At 42.5% G+C, this 11,091-nt stretch overlaps 1 protein-coding gene across 6 annotated transcripts in view; it reads right to left on the reverse strand.

Annotated features, from left to right (window-relative positions):
* The window catches only part of DNAJC5B (DnaJ heat shock protein family (Hsp40) member C5 beta), a 72,186-nt gene extending 61,610 nt beyond the window's left edge, over window positions 1-10,576 (reverse strand). For 3 of the 6 annotated variants that reach the window (XM_072951890.1, XM_072951893.1, XM_072951894.1), the window contains exon 1: window positions 10,469-10,575. The gene's annotated coding sequence lies outside the window, so the exon portion shown is untranslated. Of the gene's footprint in view, window positions 1-7,186; window positions 7,596-10,468 lie in introns of all 6 variants that reach the window. The other 3 variants (XM_072951891.1, XM_006204691.3, XM_072951892.1) reach the window with 3 other exon arrangements.
* Between the last annotated feature and the right edge of the window lie 515 nt (window positions 10,577-11,091).

Genomic DNA, 11,091 nt, shown 5'->3' on the forward strand with positions numbered 1-11,091 from the left:
CAGAGGCCCTTCCACAGAAGTGAGAGTTCTGAGCTTCATGTCAGGCTCCCCATCCCAGGATTCTGCCACTGGGAGGAGGAAACTCCAGAACATCTGATTTTGAAGACCAGCAGAGCTTATCTCCAGGAGCCCCATGGGACTGGGGGGAAACAGAGGCTTCACTCTCTTGAGAAGTGCACACAGAATTTCACATGTGCCAGGTCCAAGGGCAGAGGCAGTGACTTCATAGGAACCTGGGCCAGATCTGCCTGCTGGTTTTAGAAGGTCTGCTGGGGAAGTAGAGGGTGTCTGTGGCTCACCCTGGGGACATAAAAGCTGGTGGCTGACATTTGAGGAGTGTTCATCTACACAAGCTTTCCTAGAGGCTGACATCTTGCTTGTATCATTAGCACCAAGACCTAGCCCCACCCAACAGCCTGTAGGCTTAAGTACTAGGAAGCCTCAGGCCAAACAGCATACGGGTGGGAATACAGCCTCACCCATCAGCAGTCTTTCTGAACCCACAGCCACCTCTAGGCATGCCCCTAGGCATGGCCTTACCCACCAGTGGATCAGAACCAAGTTCCACCCAGCAGTGGGCTGGCACTGACTCCTCCTGCCAAGAAACCTGCATAAGCCTCTAGTCCAGCTTCATCCACCATGGGGCAGATACCAGAAATAAGAAAACAACAATCCCAAAGCTTGTGGAAAGAATCTGCAAATGCAGGGCAAACTCTATCCTGAGACTGGCTGGACCTTTGGGTGACAAGAGAGAAGTGTACTGCTGGGACACATAGGACGTCTCCCACAGAGGGCCAGTTCTCCAAGGTCAAAAAATGTAACTAACCTACTTAAAAACACAAATGAAAAGTTAGACAATATGAAGTGGCAGAGGAATATCTTCCAGGCCAAGGCACAAGATAAAATCCCAGGAGAAGAAATAAGTGATGAGGAGATAGGCAATCTATCTGAGAAAGAGTTTAGAGTAATGATGGTGAAGATGTTCAGAGAACTCAGGAGGAGTATAGATACAGAGAGGGAACTGTTTAGCAAAGAGTTAGAAAATATGAAGAATACTCAAGAGTTGAAGAATACAATTACTGAAATGAATAACAGACTGGAAGGAACCAATAGTAGACTAAATGAGGCAGAAGAATGGATCAGTGAGCTAGAAGACAGATTAGTGGAAATCTCTACCACAGAACAGAAAAAAAAAAAAGAATATAAAGAAATGAAGATAGTTTGAGAACTCTGGGACAACATGAGTCACACTAATATTCACACTATAGTAGTCCCAGAAAAAGAAGAGAGAGAGAAAGGACCTGAGAAAATATTTGAGGAGATAGTGGGCCGAAAATTTCTCAAATTTGGGGAAGGAAACAGTCACTCAAGTCCAAGAAGCACAGAGTTTCACACAGGATCAACCCAAGGAGGAACACACCAGAAAGAATACACTACCTAGGAATAAGCCTACCCAGGGAGGCAAAGGACCTGTACTCTGACAACTATGAGACACTTACAAAAGAAATTGAAGACGACATAAACAGATGGAAAGATATACTGTCTTTGAATTGGAAAAATCAATATTGTTAAAATGGCCATAGTACCCAAGGCAAATTACAGATTGAATGCAATCTCTATCAAATTACCAATGACATTTTTCACAGAGCTGGAACAAAAAATGTTAAAATTTGTATGCAAATCAAAAGACCCCAAATAGCCAAAACAGTCTTGAAAAGGGAGAATGGAGCTGGGAGAGTCACACTCCCTGACTTCAGACTATACTACAAAGCTGCGATAATCAAAACAGTATGGTACTGGCACAAAAACAGACACATAGATCAATGGAACAGGATAGAAAGTCCAGAAATAAACTCACACACTTACGGTCAATTAATCTATGACAAAGGAGGCAAGAATACACAATGGAGAAAAGACAGTCTCTTCAACAAGTGGTGCTGGGAAAACTGGACAGCTACCTGTAAGAGACTGAAATCAGAACATTCTCTAACAGCACAGCAAAAATAAACTCAAAATGGATTAAAGACCTAAATGTAAGATCAGATACTATAAATTCCTAGAGGAAAACTTAGGCAGATACTCTTGGACATAAGTCACAGCAATATTTTTTTTTTGCACCAGCTCTTAGAGTAATGGAAATAAAAGCAAAGTAAACTAATGAGATCTAATGAAACTTAAAAGCTTTTACACAGCTAAGGATACCATCAGCAGAATGAAGACAGCCCACAGAATGGGAGAAAATATTTGCAAGTGATGCAACCACAAGGGATTAATTTCCAAAATATACAAACAGCTCATACAGCTTAATATCAAAAAACAAGCAACCCAATAAAAAAAAAATGGGCAGAATACCTAAACGGACAACCTCTCTCTGAAGAAGACATCCACATGGCCAAGAAGCACATGAAAAGATGCTCAACATCACTATTGTTAGAGAAATGCAAAGCAAAACTTACGATGAGATATCACCTCACACCAGTCAGAATGGCCACCATTCAAAAGTCCACAAATGGTAAATGCTGGAGAGGGTGTGGAGAAAATGAACCCTCCTACACAGCTGGTGGGAATGTAAATTGGTGGACTATGGAGGACGGTATGGAGATTCCTCAAAAAACGAAAAATTGACTTAACATATGATCCAGCAATCCCCACTCTTGGGCATATATCTGAAAGAAAATATAATTTGAAAAGACACATGCACCCCAATGTTCACAGCAGCACTATTTATTATAGCCAAGACATGGAAACAACCCAAATATCCATCAACAGATAACTGGATAAAGAAAGCATGGTGTGTACACACACACACACACACACACACACACACACACACACACACACACACAGGAATACTACTCAGCCGTAAAAAAGAATAAAGTAAGCCATTTGCAGCAACACTGATGGACCTGAAGATTGTCATTCTAAGAGAAGTTAAGTCAGAAAGAGAAAGAAATGTGCCATATGATATTGCTTGTATATGGAATTTTTTTTAAAAAAAGGACACAAATGAACTTATCTACAAAACGGAAACAGACTCACAGACATATAAAACAAACAATCAAGGTCTGATTACAGTTTACACTATGAACAGCAATAGAGAGTAAAATGCCCACCAATTCTTTGAAAACAATAGTAGGAAGACTATCAGGAATAATACTTACAGGCACAGATTATCTATTCACCAAGATTAATTGAATACTTGGATGCCCTGGTGACTTTAACAAATGAATGAGATCCAGGTTCTGTATCAATTGCAGTGCCCTTTAAAAGCAAAGTGTCTGAGAAGCTCTTGACCAGCCTAGTTGAAAGTGTCATCTCTGAGAAGGAAGAAAAACCCTTTTTACTCTGAGCTTAACTCTGACTTGTAAAGAACTAGTCACTGGTTGGCTATGGGGCTGTGACATTTTAGATTTTTATAACCCTTGGTGTAGCCAGATAACCACAGGATTTTCAAAGTACGTTTCATAAGTGTAGAGGAAAGATTGGTTGATCTTTTGCTCAAGGAATATGAATCTGATAAGCCAAATTGACACTACCATCACAGATGATCCCATGGTGGAAGAAAACATAGGGTGCGCTAAATTCATACGGCTGCAGAGGGAGTTCTCTTACTTCTGATTTGAAAAGAGACTTGTGTGAAAAGGTGGATGAAGAAAGTGCTCCAGGGTGGGACCATGAACGTTTTAAAGCAGCAAGCACATTGGGGCTGGGGATGGGGCAAGGATAAGAAGGCAAGAGCACTTTAAAACCATGTTTACTTCAATATTAATCAATAGGGGCTTGTGAGATAACTGTAGGAGTTTATCCACTGGAGATATCACAAAGAATGAAGGAGATTTACACCAGCTGACATAAAAATGGAATAACAAAATACAGTTTCACAGTTTAAAGGAAGCAAGGCATAGAAGTATAGTATATGTATAGTAATCTCATTTTAAAAGTGGATCTATGTGTGTGTATACAGACAGAGAGTGTGTGCATGACACATTTGTGTATGTGTAGATCATTTCTGGAGAGTATGTAAAACTTGCAAAAGTTCCATGGAGGAAGAGGGCTGGGGACTGGGGTAGGAGGCAGAACTGTTTTTCATAGCATAACATTTTACACTGTTTAAAATGTTTTTACAATGTGCACATATAATTTTTTAATTAAAACACTTTTTTCACAAACGATGTTTGGCACAGGCTCACCAGTGCTAAGAGCGGCCCGCTGCTTTGAGCAGCTGTGTGCTGTCAGCATTTAACACCCCACCTCGATGGCGTTGCTTTCTAGTTTGTCTGCAACCAGTCTTCCCCTTTCTGGCCATCCTCCACACTACTTCCTGTTTTCTCTTTCAAAAATGTAGGCTTAAATAAGCCAAAAAATTCTTGTTGCCTCTTGTTTCCTACAGGATAAAATAGGGTCGCCTTAGTGAGGCATTATCAGGAAATGATACCACAGCTAGTGCAATATCATTTCTGGGCCTTTTCTGGCTGTGTTCCTCCACTTTTCCTTCTCTGTTTGATCCATGCCCAGTCAATCAGCCAGGCCTAATCAATTCTCCTTTCTAAAGCTCCCTGAAGTTCACTGCCTTCCACTCTTCCCACTGTCACTACCTCAGACCAAGCTCATCACCTTGTTGGTTTACCCTCTCAGCCTCCTAATTGATAGCACTTTCTCCAGTCTTTCTCTATTTCCATCTGTTCTCCAGACACTGCATACTTTCAAAATGCAGATAGTATCCTATCAGTCCCCTGTTTATAACCCTTTAAAGTGGCCCACTGATCTTAAGCTAAAATCCCAATCCCTTAGCAAGGCCAGCCTCTGCATCTTTCTCCAGTGCCACCTCTTGTCTTGAACTTGATTTCCACTGACTACTGTGCACTGGTCAGTTCCTTGAACACTGTTTTCTCTTTCTTCTGAGTCTTTGACATGATAGTCTCTGTCTTAAAACATTTTTATACTCCCTTCTCCCTGGTCTTCCAACCCAGCCAGCTCATGCCTTTAGCACAAAGGATTGTAAATAAGAATGTCATAAAAAGATCACAAATAATGGAGAAAGAAAGTGATCACCCCTTTGAAGAGGAATCCTCCAGAAATTCAACTGTCAGAAGAGACCTTCATGAGATAGACCTTAGAGGCAAGAAAGTACCGGGCAGGCTGGAGAATGGGAAGTTGAGGGATCCATCTGGTGCAGGATGGGGAGTACTGGGTGAATGGGAGGCAGAGGAGAGAGGAGCCACCAAATGAGGCTAGAGAAGGTGAAGGACCTTGAAAGCCAAGGTAAGGAGTTTAGTCCTCACTTTTTTAAACAAGGGGAAACAAACTGTTTTCATACTGACAAATGACAATCTCTAGTATTTATTTTAGAAAGTTGTAAACGACAGAGCACAGAGAAATGAAGTTGGGGAGATGAGTGATCTTAGGGAAATGTGATGAGAGCCTGGCCCAGGGCAGCAGCAGGAAGAACTGGCAGGAAGCAATGGATTTGAAAGGGTTGTGGAGATACAACCTCCTGGGCCTGACGACCAAATGTGGGGAGAGAGATCTGGGAATCATAGAGGACTCGCAGTTCTAGCCAGGATAATTGGGAAAGTGGTGAGGTCATTGGCTGAGATGGGAATCACAAAAGGAGATCAGGTTTGGAGGAAGACAATGAATTAGATTTAGAACATGTTGACTTAGATAGTAAGGTCAGGAGCCAATGTTCATAATCGAAATCAGACACAACCCAGGTTACAGCACGTAGGGCCTTCCTGGTGTGGCACGTTTCCAAGACTCCTGTTTTCCCCACCCCAAGGAAGCCATGTGAATTGTTCACCTTGCATGCAAAGAAGGACCTGTAACAGCGCAGGGAGAGTGGAGAGAAGGTCTGTGAGTGGGGGAAGACCCATTGTATGGAGGCCAAAATTGCACAAGAAACTGTTTTTCCCAAGCTTGGTCAGTCACTGTTCCTTTTCTCTTCCTTCAAGATTCCTCTGAAGTCCTAATTCAGCTGTGATGAGCAACCTAGAAACTAGAGACAGCTTTGCCTCTGCCCTGCACTGAGCCCTAGGGGCACTTTAAAGTCCACAGAACATGTTGCACATAGTTACGCACTTCCTTCTTTGCTTTTAAACTCTTCACAGGTGGATATCTTGTCTGCACACATGAATGCTTAATTCTTAAAGAGCCCAATTTATGGCAAACATTTCGTTTTGTTATTGCCACAGTGCCTGGTACATCTGAAGTTTTAAAAAACTACAAATTGGATTGAAACTGAGACTGAGTTCATTTGGGGTACAAAGGAAAAAGGATAAAAACCATCTTGAAAGGACAGAGTAGAAGAGGTAGTATGTTGGTGACAGGAGTGAGATGGTGTCAGTTCCTAACGTACAAAGAACGTATTCTAACATAAAAGAAGTATTTTTGCCCTCTCCTAATAATGCTGACTTTGCATTCTAAATATGCTTGAAAGGAGCAGAATACTGGCATTCTAATTATCGAGTAAGTTGTCTTCTCAACTGGCTAAAAAGTCTTGTTTTTCTGGGACCACCTTTCGTTTATAAGCAGTATTGATAAACTGAAATACAGAACTTGTCATTTATAGTTAATTATACTAAGTTGCTCTAAACAGTGCTCCAATGGTGAGACTGAGGATTAAGTCTTTCACTTCCTTTTAGTTCTTCCTTTTAGTTAGAGATCCATATGTGTGGGCCATCATGATGTTTGACAAATTAAAAGAAGGGTATTCATGATTCAGCTCATGACATAATTCCTTGGGCAGAAAAGGTGAGATAATCTGCAGTGTTGCCAGTGGCCAGATTGTGCGCTGTCATGAAGGAGGAAGATGTCTGTGGGGGAGGCGGAGAGGAGAGGTAGAACGCTGATTTTGTGTTACCATTTGATGAGTACCAGTAGGCCTCAGATCACAGTGACCTCTCTAGCTGTCCTGCCACCAGCGCCTGGCCCTCCATCGTCAACATCACTATTTAATGGAAACCCCCATTAGGAACACCCTTCACAGGGGCACTGGAAGAGTGGGACCTAAGACTCATAGCTTTCAATACAGGGCACAGTTGTAAGGGGGAAAGGAAGTGGCTCAAAAGAGGATCTGAGTCTTCTCTTGGGAGCGGCGAGGCACGCCTCTGGAGGTTGGCAAAGACAAGGGGGAAAGCTCTGGAGTGGTTGCTTCACACTCCTGCCAAGGGCTCCTTTTAGGGCATACCTTTCCTCTTCTGAGACTCCCCCGAGCACGAGGTAAACAGCAGGAGAGCTCCTTCTTGGCCCTGGTGGCAGCAACGCCTGTTGGCTCTGGGTCACATTCCTTTCCAGACTTCACAGGCCTCGGGTTACAGAGGCCTCCTTGCACAATTCTTAGGAGAGTGGGCATGGGGGCTGGGCTGAGATGAAGGGGCATGTTCCGCATGTGTCAGAGATCCAGATGTGGCTCTTGGCCAAGGCACCCCAGGTGGTGGCAGCCAGAGAGAGGATCAAATGTCTCAGTTTCTCTGGTGAGGCAACGTTTACTTTTTTCCCTCCCAGCTGTCAGTAGGCTTGTCAGGATGCATCTTGTCGGGTGGAAAGCATTTCAAAAGTTCACTTGGCATACCTGTGTTTCAGTTTACTGGAGAGATCTGAGAATTCAAAACCCATGGTGAAGAATCTGAAACTAAAGCTCCTTCTGTCCCTCCATTTTTCACAGTCAGCTTTCTCCTGCAGTTTTATGTGGTAGTATGTGCAACATTGCTCAATACATTACACAACTTTTGAAAACATGGAAATTGAAAGATATTACCACAACCCCGTTTAAATCCTATGCCATGATGGAATGTTCTTTCCTGTCGGTAATCATTTCATAATTCTCTTATTAAATACAATCTGTTTGGAAAACCAAAAACATATGGGAGACCCTTACAAGATATACACATGTCTGTGGATTAAAAAACAATCTAATGACCTAGAAAATATTCATCAGTCCTTTGGAGCTGATGACCGTGCAAATGATGTCTGTGCTTGTATTCAACAATTCTTCATTTCATTTTCTTTCAGATTTTGGGACTTTAGGCTGATATTAATACATCTGTAATGAATTCAGTGGGGAAAAGCCCTGTGTCTCTGTATCTAAGGAGTGCCTGGGCTCAAACGTACAGATAATACATGTAAGGCATACATAGCTCTACATTAAACAAACCCTGGGCAAATCTAAGGCTGCTCCTAAATTATCAGGATAATTCCAGATAAGATGTTAATTCATGGTTTAAGTCGAGAAAGGCTCATAGAGGAGACATATTAGGTGGTAAAGATCTGTCAGTTGCCACAGATGATGTAAAGCTGCTCCCCTGCCGGATGAAGTGTTTACTCACACACGCATTTACAGAGTACACATGTGCATATCACAGAGAGCACGCATGTACACATAAACAAAGTGACCTACCTAAACTAGAAGATGCCGCAGGAAGTCTGTATATTTATTATAAAGCAAAAACTCATTAATTGTAAAAATGTCTTTTTTTTTTTTCAGTAGACTACTAGTCAGGCCTGAAGGCAGAGTAGCCTGTCAGTTTCCCTATATTTATTTTCATTGTAGTCTCTGCCTTTTGGATGGGATCTTGGGTGCCTTATCAACAAAAAGCTTGTTTTGTTTGGTGCTATGAAGAATAAAAGAGCTTTGCTGAATAGTGTCACCTACCTAGAGTACCTGAATTTACCAATAACCACGCCAAGGTGATAAAATGAGATTTCCTCATCTTTGAATATTCTTACTTGGAAATTAAAGTAGTTCAGATATGAACCAATAAATTCCTTCAGGATGAATTAGCGGCAAGGAGTACTGAAGAGGTCACCAGGCTGAGAGTGAGAAGACTTAAGCCTTAGTCCCCAAGCTAGCACTAACTAGGTCCGTGGCTTGAGACACTTAATATCTCTGTGCTGGTTTCCTCTTCTGGAAATGAGGACATTGGAATGGATGATCTCTTAGTTCCCCTCCAACTCTGAAATTCTGTGGAATGTGACTAACACAGTGGTCAGAGAACATTACAGTCAATAAATATAAATGTAGACAAGTTAGGACATTCTGTGTTTTGTGGATATTATTTTAGGTTAAACCTAAACTTAGTTTTCAATGATTATAAAATTAATAAAATCTAAAAACTGGACCAATGAGCTTTTAATTTTCAAGAACTTCAGGGGCTAAATTTTAATCTAATTATGAAAATCATAGTGGCATCTCTAGATGGAAGGTAAATATGTGCTAGAGTCAGTGCAAAAGTACACTTTGTTTTTATCTGAACCTATGTATTTATTTATATGCTTTTGGTTATTACTAGTTTTAAAGAGTGAGTATTGGCCTTGAGGCTGAGCTATATTTATTCCTGATGTGTTGGAGGCCAAAGAGTGTTAAAATTGTGTTCTGTGAATAGAAATCAACTCTCCCCTTTCCTTATCTATTGCTGCTGGGGTCCCCTGTGGGCAACTAATCTACCTGTCAGAACCACTAAACTGCTGCTTCCACTGGGGGAACATGACAATCAGCTCCGATCTTGCAGGCAAATCTCAGCCTGCCTCCCTGAGCAGCCCTGTACTCAGCCCTGGGGTCGCAGTGCTGAGGGAGGCCAATGCAGATGAGTCAGGACCTGGCACCCACCCCATGCTCCGCCCTACTGGTAAACAGAACAGCTGTTTGCTGTCACTCAGAGCCTCTCAGGGCCTCAAGACTCCAGGAAGAAACAAATACTTTAGAAGCCAAAACCCCAAGGCCAGGTAAAGAAAACAGGGCTGTCCGCATCCCCAGCGATGATTTCACTGGTGTGAGTTCTTTAGGGAGGAGGAGCAGTAAATGGTTTCAGCTGAACTGTTTAACTTCTCAACCAGAAGGCCCTTCTCTTTCACTGTTTATAGGGGGTGGCTCTGTGCCTTTTAAACCTTGAAATTTCAAACCCAGACTCTAGAATCAGTATCAATTGCTAACCGTAATCATTTTTTCTCTTCCTCTTATTACTTTTGTTTGCATTTTTCGTACTGTCTTCTGTTAAAATACTTCTTTCAGGTAACTCATTTTTTGTTTATTCTCCCTTGTCGTTCTAGGGAGAAGCTATTAAAAGAAAAACACCTAGATAAAAGAATAAACATCACCAGGCAACAAATGTGGACTATTTTAGAAAGTAATGTTACCCTGACCTCCTGAGGTACCTGTGCCTCCTTTGCACTTCCCCAGTGGCTGGGGAGAGGGCGCTGAGGGGCTAAGAGTCTTGGGAATGTCCTTGTGGTCTGGCAGCATGGCAGTAAGTCTGGCTGTTAGGAGGATGCGACCCAAGCTCTCTTTCTGGTGGGACTGCCTGTTTCTGGTCTGCTCTTTTGGATCCTTTGTACTACCCTAAAGTATCTGGTGCATAGTCTCTGTGCTTATATTGTTATTCCTAAGCCTGGAGACATGCCCATCTTGTGGTCCTCTCCTCTTGTTCCTTTAGGTGTGGCAGTTTCTGTTCTGAGCTTAGCAAATGTCACGTACCTGAACTGGAGTCATGGCTGGCTGGTTCCTTCTAGCTCCATCAGGTAGCCTCCCACCTCTAATATATCAGTAGCTGAACCTCCTGTTACCTTCTCCTCAGTTGCCAAGGTTGAGCCTGGGCTGGACATTGTGATGTCACAGAGTAGAATCCTTGCTCCTCCCGAAGGCTCAGCTGAGACCCTCCTGCTGTAGCACTTCTGCCGCTGCCCGTGGCAGGAGGTTGGGACGGTCAACCCCCTAATTTCTAAACTGACCCACAGAATTATAGAATCTTACTGTGGGCAGAAACATTGAAGATTTAGTGACTTAATTCTGGTCTAATTCCCTTGTATTAAAAATAAGGAAATTGAGGCCCTGGGAGGTTAAATGGCAGAGCTAAATCTCAAACCCATGTGCCTTCAGTGTTTCCCGCCCTTCTGAACACACAGTACTCACTCTGGGCTCTACTCTCTGGACTTTGTCAGCATCGCTGTTTTCTGATAGGCAGTTACAGGATGATTTTTGCCTGAATCCACCCACAATAAGAGACCATTCACAACAATTTGTGTTAAGGGAAGAGAACAGAGTCTCAGCGAAGATCATTAGTTTTTCCAACCATCTGTAGATGCCAGAAATAGCTAATT

This window comes from Vicugna pacos, chromosome 29 (assembly GCF_048564905.1).
Source record: "Vicugna pacos chromosome 29, VicPac4, whole genome shotgun sequence".
NCBI lineage: Eukaryota > Metazoa > Chordata > Mammalia > Artiodactyla > Camelidae > Vicugna > Vicugna pacos.